We start from the raw sequence: 10,943 nt of genomic DNA, 5'->3' as shown, positions 1-10,943 counted from the left end.
AGAGCCTACAGAATGGGAGAAAAATCTTTCTACTGGCAACCCAAACAGAGCATTAATCTCCAGATATATAAGAACTCAAAAACTTAACACCAAACAAGAAAACAAATAACATAGTCAATAAATTGGCTAAGGAACTGAACAGGCACATTTACAAAAGAAGAAATGAGATCTGTCAACAAATACATGAAAAAATGTTCAACATCTCTAGCAATTAGAGAAATGCAAGTCAAAATTACACTGAGATTCCATCTCACTGCAGTTAGAAGTATGGCAATTATCAAGAATATGAGCAACAATAAATGCTGACAAGGATGTAGGGGAAAAGATCCTTCATACATTGTTGGTGGGATTGCAAGTTGGTGTAACCACTATGGGAAGCAGTATAGAAACACATTTGACCCACTTATCCCACTCCTTGGTTTATATCCAAAGGACTTACAATCAGTACTATGACACAGCCACTTCCATGTTTATATCAGCTCCATTCACAAGAGCCAAGCTATGGAACCAACCTAGATGTCTTTCAACAGGTGAATGGATAAAGAAACTCTGGCATATATATAGAGGGGAATATTCAGCCTTAAGGAAGAATGAAATTATGGCATTTGCCAGTAAATGGATGGAACTGTAGAAATTATACTAAATGAAATAAGACAGTCCCCAAAAACCAAAGGCAGAATGTTTGCTCTGATATGTGGAGGCTAACCCACAACAAGGTAGGAGAAATAAAACCCAATGCACCTAAAAAGTTGGGTGACCTTTCCAAGGTCAGAGCTGATCAATGCAAGTATTTCTTCCACACTTCTGAAATTTTCATTTTGAAAGATATATAGACAACTCTTTATTTAAGTACATTGTTTAAAAGAGAATTTTATATATTTGTTTCTGACTGTAAGAAAGATAAACAATTTAGAGAAAAGTTAAAATAAATACATCTACTGAGAAGAAAATGCAAGAAGTTACATTTATACCCCTTCAACTTTCTCTAACTAAATAATCCTTCTTATCACTAATAGTATAGAATGATTTTCATTCTTCACTTTTTGACTTGCTCATTGAGGATCCACCATCAGAGCTCCATGTTATCACCTATGTCCATAGTGCCTCCAGACATAACCAAGGTGAGTCAGTAAAACTCCCTATATTCCTGGATCAGCTTCTTGCAGCCTGTCAGGGAGTGTTATATTCAGCATTTGATGTATTGGCCATGGATCTTCTAAGATCTTTTTATCCAATATGTTGCTGGGAGATTATTTTCTATGGGTGTCTCATGTTTCTGCATCTGTTATGCGCTCCTTGTTACAAACTATTTTTTCAAATATCTCTTTATAGTCAACAGCCTTGGAATAGAGAACATATCTTCCTTCAGGACAAAGGACAAGCATGCTTACTGCCCATTTCAAAAGTTTTGATTCCCTAAACTCAGGGGTCCTCTCGCAGAATATAAGCCATGTCATCTCCACGTCCCACCTGGCCCTCTTCATGTTGATCTGTGAGGACAGAATTTACAGAAATGGCACAAAAACCGTTCACACTGGGTCACGGCTAATGCCATCCCTGCTCTTGCTGGCCTCAGGGTCACGTACTCGTAGCAGGCTGGTTTGAGACCTTGCATATAGGGCGAAATCTTAGACTCTTCCTATTTATTGACACACGTACTCAAGTTTTAGTATAAACCAGATTAAATGTCAGGAAAAAATGATTATGGTTCAAATCTATATATTGTCCAAGGTTCGTCATAATCCCAAGCCTGCTTCATCCATCACGACCCTGTCATCCCTTTCCCTCGGCACTCATTGCTCCCCTTCTTTAGAGAAGCCTACATTCTCTCACTCAGCACTGCTCAATGTTCTCAGATCCTTGTGGAAAACATTGCTTGATGGATGCTTTACTCCAGCTTAGTATCTCTATGCAATGGAGCTAAAGCTCTTCATCTGTAACAGAAAGTTTGGAAAGTCTCCAGTTCTCTGACCATATCTGACTAGGATACATTAGCCCTTTTTAATCTAGTAAATTCCTACTTGAATATTTTTTGGCTCTTTGGGTATGACTTCTAAAACCACACTCTTCTCCATTCTCCACCATTACCTCCACCGATGTCAATTAGAAAAGACAACTAGGACTTCATGTTACCACTCTGAATATGTAAATATCAATTATGATAGCTTGCCTCGATGTGTGAATTATTTGTGTATTCCAAAGTCATATAAAAGATACAGATACTAAATATAATTCCATATTAGCATGTATTTAGAATACCAATTTCTAACAAATAAGGTTTATTTTGATGTCATAGTTACAAACCCACAATCCCATTTTGTTATTACAGCAGATCTAATAGAATCAATTTAATAGAAATCCCTCAAAAGATGTATCTTCAATTTTTTGTCCACTTAGCAGTCAGTCTAATAGAGATTTGGGGTTTATATTTAAATAAGATAGAATAAATGTGCTCATAGATTTTTTTTTCAAGAGCTCTATTTTATTCTCAAGTGGCATTTTAACTGGCCAATTGGCTTCATATTATGGTACTTAGGAAATTCTTTCATACAGGTCCAAGACTATAAAGAAGTAAGTCTCAATTGGCAGATATAACACCAATTCCACTCAGCAGAGAGTCCCAGGCATTTATAAGAGGGAAATGAAATGTTTTGGTTTGATAAGGAGAAGTCAAGTCTCTATTACAAGAAGAAAGCAGACTGTCTTGAACTCATATTCAGAGGCAGATGAAGAAAACCTAACAAAATCAGGAGTGTTTCTTGCTTGTCCTGGGGTTTCTTTCGTTTTACAAAGACCTGGGCTCAATAATCCTAAGGTCCTGGGGTCAGGTCCTCCTCTGCAGTGTAAAGGGTTCAGTCAATAGACTTCTGTGTTCTTTCATTCTCCGAAGGTCTAAGAGAGGTATTTCAGAGTCCACAGATGGAACACTCTAGAAGGAAGATCTGATCTGTCTCAGCCCAAAGGCTGGCTGTTGGTAACAGTGATCTTCCACTTAAATAATGATGGGAATGATTTTGGGCTCCATGGTTTAGCAACTGCAATTGCTTTCTCTTCATTTACAACCATCTGAAAAGCTGGGACAGAAGGAGGCTGTAGATCTGGGAATGCATCCTCCACCTACCCTCTTCCTTCCCTCTACATTGTCCACTTCCATCAGAAGTAAGAACGTCAGGAATCACTCCCCCTTCAAGAATGGGGGCTAGGCAACGAACAAAATCAGCCAGCAATCTTATTGTGTTATTTGGATATTTTACTATAACTCTCAAATTTGTGCTTGTATCTTTTCCTATGTTAACTGTTTGGGGCTGAATTGTGCTTCTTAAATTCATATGCAGAAAGCCCAAGCCCCAGTAGGTAACTGTATTTGAAGACAGGGCCTTAAATGAGGTCATTCAGTTAAGATGAGGCCCATGAGGATGTGCCCTAATCCAGTCTGACTGATGTTTCTCTAAGAGGAGAGGATGTGAACAGAGGAAAAGCCACATGAGGACATAAAGAGAAGGTGACCATGAACAAGCCGAGAAGAGAGGAGACAGGAGAAACCAACTCTGCCACCACCTGGATCTTGGGCTTCCAGCTTCCAGAGCCATGAGAAAATAAGTTTCTGTTGTTTAAGTCACATGGTCTGTGATATTTTGTTGTGTCAGCCCAAGTGAAGAATATGGGAACTCAAGAATAGTAAAAACCTCTGCTGAGGGGAAAGGATAAAATGGAGAGAGAAAATCAGAGCTGAGTCTCTCTGCCTGGCTTTGATATCCCCTGTGTGTCCTCTCCTTCCCCAGTACTGAAAGGAAAGAGGGACTAACTCTAATGGAAGTTAGGGGTCAGAGAAGCATGCTGGCGTGAGGAAATGAATCAAAGCCAGATCAAGTGGGAAGGGAGTCAAATAATCACTCATCCATTCTATTTGTGAGCATATAGGATGTCTGGATAGACCAATCTAATTTAAAGTAAGATGAAAAGAAAAGCCATGATTGGGCTGGGGATGTGGCTCAAGTGGTACCGCGCTTGCCTAGCATGTGTGAGGCACTGGGTTCGATTCTCAGCACCACATAAATGTAAATAAAGATATTGTGTCCACCTAAAACTAAAAAAATAAATATTAAAAAAGAAAAGGCATAATATACATGTTGATATGGCCTAATCATCTCTCTCTCTTTCTCTCTCTCTCTCTCTCTCTCTCTCTCTCTCTCTCTCTCTCATACACACACACACACACACACACACACACACGCAAGGAAAAATGAGGAGCCTAAAACAGAAGACTATAAACTTCCTCACAAATAGCACTGATTGAATAAAACAATATCCTGAAGAACCTATGAGAGAAAGATTGGAAATATAAGAACATGATGTCATTATATCCTTTTAAAAGTGATTAAAAAATAACAGAATAGACATCACTGAAAATCAAATTAAATTAATGACATTAAATAAATATTTCAATGAAGATTAAAAAGACACTAATGAGAAGGAAACTCATGCATTGGGAACACATGAGTCGATAAGAGTAGTGTTGGACCTACATTAGAAAATCTAACAAGTGAATAAATTCTGTAGTCAGAGTTAGAAGGGAATGTGTCTAAAATGAAGAATTGAAATCACACATCACAAAAACACATTGTGCCTCAAAATTTTTGATACCAAAGATTTATTACCAAGACTTGTCTTTGTAAAGCTTTGAGTTTAAAAATAAAGAAATAATTCTTCAGGCACCAAGCAGAGAAAGCAAGTCACACAAGGATGGATACATTCACACCTGGTTTTACAAATTTCTGTAATTCCATTCAATGGAGATAACATCAAATAATATCTACAAAGTTCTAAGAAAAGAAAGCATCGTGCGAGAACATATCAAGTTAAGATATCATGAAGGGGAGGGGCTGAGAATAGAAAAGACAGTAGAATGTATTCAACATAACTTTCCTATGTTCATATATGAATTCATGATCAGTGTAATTTCACATCATGCACAACATCAAGAATGGGAAGTTATACTCCATGTATGTATAATATATCAAAATACATTCTACTGTCATGTATATTTAAAAAGAACAAATAAAAAAATGTAAAAAAGATGTCAGGAAGACATAGCTTCTTAAACAAGGAATAACTAAAGAAATGTCATGTCTATGAGCCTTTTTTAAACATAAAAATGTTTGGCATTAAAAGCCAACAACTAAGGGATGAGTTTAAGTAAACAACTCACAAAGATAGAAGCAATGTTAAAAGGACAGGTAGCCAGCATTTAATTCATCTAAATATGAAGCTGATATTCAATAACTGTCAGAATTATGGTAATAGAATCGTAATGTGTGTGAAAACAAGCTTGTACAATGTAAAAATAATTGTATAACTAAAAAAATTGGGTGTGCAGTGAGGGGACATATCAAAGACCGAGAGAGGGCTGGGGATGTGGCTCAAGCAGTAGCACGCTCACCTGGCATGCGCAGGGCGCTGGGTTCGATCCTCAGCACCACATAAAAATAAAAATAAAGATGTTGTGTCCACTAAAAACTAAAAATAATAAATATTAAAAAATTTTTTTCTCTCTCTCAAAAAAAAAAAACTGAGAGAGTACACACACCTTCATCTTTCAGAACCTGAACCCAAAGCAAAAATAACAAAAGCAAACAAATGAAAACAGAGAAAAACAGAAAACTCTGCATAAGGAATGGAATTAAAAAACTGTCTTTTTTGTTTGTTTGGTTTTTGTACCAGGGATTGAACCCAGGGGCACTTAACTACTGAGCCACATTCCCAGACCTTTCTTATATTTTATTTAGAGACAAGTTGCTTAGGGCCTTGCTAAGTTGCTGAGACTGGCTTTGAACTCCTGATCCTCCTCCCTCAGCTTCCCGAGCTGATGGGATTACAGGCATGTGCCATAGCTCCCGGACTCCGTGTCTTTCTTAACCTTAAAATGATCTTTAGGTAATAATAAGGAGTTCTTCTTTGGGTCCAGGATATATTTGAAAGTTAATACTACTTTCAGTATTATTTCTAAGTTCAATTCACAAGCAAACTGAATTTTAAAATAACATCTGGAGCATCATTCTATTTTCAAATGTGCATTGTAAACATATAAGTGCCTTGCTATCCTTCCCCTTTCTTTCTGAATAAAAATACAGAACATAAGCTGAAACAGTAACAACTTCACAATAACAATTGCTATTTCAGGATAGTAGCTTTGGGTGATCATTTGGTTTATATTTCTTTTCCATAAGCATGCATCATTAACTAACAAGACAATTGAGAAAAACACACTAAGATGTGATCCATGGTTTAAACTGAGTGATTGGAATAATTGTTATTTTTCTTCTTTATGCTTTTGTGTCAATTATTTCTAAATGTAATTTTTTTTAAAAAAAGGAAAAAAAGTATTGAAGTTGGAAAGGATTCCAAAAAATCTTCTGACCCAGATGTCTTGATTCATAGATTTAAATGAATTGAACATGCATTTACTAAATGCCTACTTTATGCAAGTTGATTCAAAAATTAGTAAAACGCAACTCTCCCCTTAAGCCAGGGTGTGCTGGAGCTGGCTCGTATTGGCTCATAAGAGGTGATTTTTAACTTGTCAGGAATTTAAGGTAACAGCTGCTATACACAGCTATTATTTAAAACCAAATAATATATTCAACTGTAATATTTTTATGCTGGTGACTATTTTTAATTTTATTTTTATATATCACATTATAAATAAAAATGAGCAACCAAAAAAGCTTTCTTTAAGAAACTAAGTCATACAAAGTTACAATAAATAAATATTTAAATCCAAGAGTTATTATTACTCATTACTTCCTATTTATTTTGTTACATTTCACTGCTACCTGTGCTCTTGAGGTCTTTATACTTGCTGTGTCCATCCAGTGGGAACACAAGGCAATGGTGGGCAGCTGCACATCTCCCTGAAGCTCTGCTTCAGTGACATCCTATTCACAGACCAAATTGTGCCTTCACGGGAGGGAGGATTCCCATCATGGAAAGCACCAACTGCTACAAATCTGAGCTTGATTGACTATTTTGAGGAACTGATGGGGAAAACAATGATAGAGATTATTCTTCGACACATGCCACATCTGTGGCCATGACACCGCAATAGCCCACATTTAAGGTTGTATCTCCTTAGAATTGGGAACTGTCATTTCATTCAGCAAAAGAATCACTCATGTCACTGCTAGATGATGTTCCAACTATTTCTTCATTGTTTCAATTTTGTCTAGCAAATGGAAACGGAAATATCAATCAGCAGTTGTATCAGGACTACTCTCATTCTTAATTGCAACTGCAAGTTGGCTGCAAGTATGAGTTCAATAAATGGCAATGAAAGCATTTCGTGAGACTCCATTGCTTAAATAGAATTGACAGCAAAGTGTTCTGTATGTTTTATTATATGTCAATTGTGGGTCACACATCCTTTCCATTAGTGATATTTGCAATGAACTGAGGTACATATATATGCATACAGTGAACCAAGAACCAGAGAATTGGTTATTAAGCATTTACCAATATAAAACTGTTCATAATGTAGTGTGAAAGGAAAACTGTGAAAAATGATCAGTAACAAAAAGCAAAATGAAAGAATCAAAATCTTAGCCTGAAAGGGAACAATGTGATCATCTGCCTGGTGAAAGGAGGCTGCAAAAGAAATCTAAGGCTCAAAGGGATTAAGAGAATGGTTCAGCTGATCCAGTTAGCTAGCAAAATCAATCAGAGCCAGGTCTCAGGAACCATTTTCCCAGCAGCCTGCAGGCACCACAGACTGTTTTTCTTATTCTGCTTGGTTGCTGAACACACACTGTCAAGTTCATGGTAGACCAGGTTCGCTGAGGTGTGGAGATATCCAGAAGCCTGAGTGACATGGTCAATGAACCAAGCACCACGAAGAGGCTTCTCCTCTTCCAATCACTGTTCCATTCTGATTTCTCTCTGGTTCTTCCCATGAGAATCCTTTCATTACTACAAACCTGAGAAGCAAGGAGAGGGCTCTGGCACATTTCAGCATGTGACAGGGGAGCTCTCTGAAGATGCACACATCCATGACACACATGTTTCATTCAAGACTATGGAAGGTGGGATACATCATCGCTGTTCCTCCTACCCCAAAATGGAATCAGTCATTTGGGTGAAATGGGGGAGAATAATTATAAAACTGGAGAGATACAAAAATTATCTCTAAGATAAACCTGTCCAATGACTGATTGCCAGATAGAGTGACAGAGTGGAAAAGAATTGGTGAGATGGTTAAGTCTAAGCTATGACTTTACCTTAGGCAATTGACATGAGGGCTCCATTTTTATCACCTATAAAATGAAAATATTGCATAGGATGGTCATAGATCTCCTTTTAGCTCTAACACTTCCTGATTCTAAAGAACAACAGAATGGAGATCTATCTTTAAGGAAATATTAGACTCAAATAGAGTCTGTTGTGCTACAATGCATGCTTCTGTAATTCAAATTAATTCACCAAAGACTGATAATTTCGGAATATCTGAAAGACAGAAGTGGCATGTTGATTGACACATAGTCTTCCCCAGCTTGTTAGGCTTTGTTCCTATAACTAAACAATGTCTTCATGCAAAGCCTACCAGCCCCATTGAACAGGTAGTCATGGAGAACTCCTTACAACTCTGCATTCTCTGGCCACTCCAGTGCACTAGCTCAGGGAAACTGGCCGAAATATGGAATCCCTGGCCCTACCTGGCTTACAGAATCAGAATCTGCATTTGAATGCCCCTTGATTCCTTGTAAGTGCACTTTAGACCTTGAGAAGCATTGGTGCCTTCAGTATCCATTCATTCCACTTTTTAACCTCTCAGTTTTAGCTCCTGTTCTTTCTGGGAATTCCATTAACCCACCTATAGTTTTTGCTTTTTTTCATTTTCAAGGGTTTGACCATCATTTTTAACCAGGATTGCTAATGTTTTCATCAGTATTTTGGCTAAAAATTTGGTCAAGTCTTGAGTCATCCACCTGCCTCAACTTTATTTTTTCCATTACCCTTGTTAGGGGTTCACAGATGATTTTGCAAAAAGCAAGGATTTTCATGAACTTATATTCACATCAGGGCAGAAATCCCAACATATTGATTCTGTTTTACATTTAATAAAATAAATTGTTGAAAACTAAATTCATCCTTTGAAAAAAAGGTTGGTGTGTGTTATTCAAGGGGAAAAAGTAGTTCCCCCCACACACTTTTTTTCAGTAGCCCAACTACAGGAAATTGACTTTTCCTCTCCCCTCTCCTCAAAGGTACTCCCACTACTGGAAGCACTCCCTAAGCTCAAGGTTCCTTCCTCTCTCTTGGCTCCAATACTGAGACCAAAGTGAATAAGAATTATTGAAGATGCCCAGGTGAGGTGAAGCACACCGGCAATCACAACTACTCAGGAAGCCAAGGCAGGAGGATGGGAAATTCAAGGCCAGCCTTCACAACTTAGTGACATCCCTTCTCAAATTTTGGGCTGAGGATGGAGCTTAGTGGTAAAGTGCCCTGGGTTCAATTCTTAGGACTGAAAAAAAAACTGAAGTTGAAAATATTTGGTCTGATATTGAGAAATCCATTACATCCTAACTCCAGTAAACTTTTGTGAGGCTGTAAAAGATATCCTGACCTCTAGCTTGGTGTCTGTTTCACAATGGTTCTGGGTGTAGTTTGTAGCTCTACCACCAGGGGCCACTCTGCAGGCTTAGGGAACTGTAGTGTCTCCTACCTGGACTCAGAGCTCAACAACTAGGGCGATAAAGCTTCCAGGAAGGGATAAATTAACTTCCATTTTCTAACAGTGGAAATGTAGGTGAGCCATCTTTCCTGCTTACAGACTCAGAAGGTATGACCTGACTCAATCTCCCACGAGGACTTCCTCTTCCAGTCTGTGCACGGGTAAAACCTGATAGGAAAATGGTGCCCACCAGTGAAGCTCCAGATCCAGCTCATTGAGACCTCTCTTACTAGCTCTTCTTCTAAACCATCCTCTCTCAAAATAGGACCCCAGCCCACTAGTCATTGTACATGTATGTATGTCATGTGCTGTCCAACTTGACACTCATATATTATCACTTAAATAGTTTCTCAAGTATTTTAAATAAAGTCCTATTATAATTTTTTATCACCAGAATCTGACACTAACATAAATATAATAGTTTTAAATTATCACTATTTGCAGATGACATCATTCTATACCTAGCAGACCCAAAAGGGTCTACAAAGAAACTATTAGAGCTAATAAATGAATTCAGCAAAGTGGCAGGATATAAAATCAACATGCATAAATCAAAGGCATTCCTGTATATCAGCGACAAATCCTCTGAAATGGAAATGAGGACAACCACTCCATTCACAATATCCTCAAAAAAAATAAAATACTTGGGAATCAACCTAACAAAAGAGGTGAAAGACTTATACAATGAAAACTACAGAACCCTAAAGAGAGAAATAGAAGAAGATCTTAGAAGATGGAAAAATATACCCTGTTCATGGATAGGCAGAACTAACATCATCAAAATGGCGATATTACCAAAAGTTCTCTATAGGTTTAATGCAATGCCAATCAAAATCCCAACGGCATTTCTTGTAGAAATAGAGAAAGCAATCATGAAATTCATATGGAAAAATAAAAGACCCAGAATAACAAAAACAATGCTAAGCAGGAAGTGTGAATCAGGCAGTATAGCGATACCAGACTTCAAACTATACTACAGAGCAATAGTAACAAAAACAACATGGTACTGGTACCAAAACAGGTGGGTGGACCAATGGTACAGAATAGAGGACACAGAAACCAATCCACAAAACTACAACTATCTTATATTTGATAAAGGGGCTAAAAGCATGCAATGGAGGAAGGATAGCATCTTCAACAAATGGTGCTGGGAAAACTGGAAATCCATATGCAACAAAATGAAACTGAATCCCTTTCTCTCGCCATGCACAAAAGT

This window comes from Marmota marmota, unplaced genomic scaffold (assembly GCF_001458135.2).
Source record: "Marmota marmota marmota unplaced genomic scaffold, marMar, whole genome shotgun sequence".
NCBI lineage: Eukaryota > Metazoa > Chordata > Mammalia > Rodentia > Sciuridae > Marmota > Marmota marmota.
The sequence above is the reverse complement of the archived record's forward strand: the minus strand, read 5'-3'. Positions refer to the sequence as shown.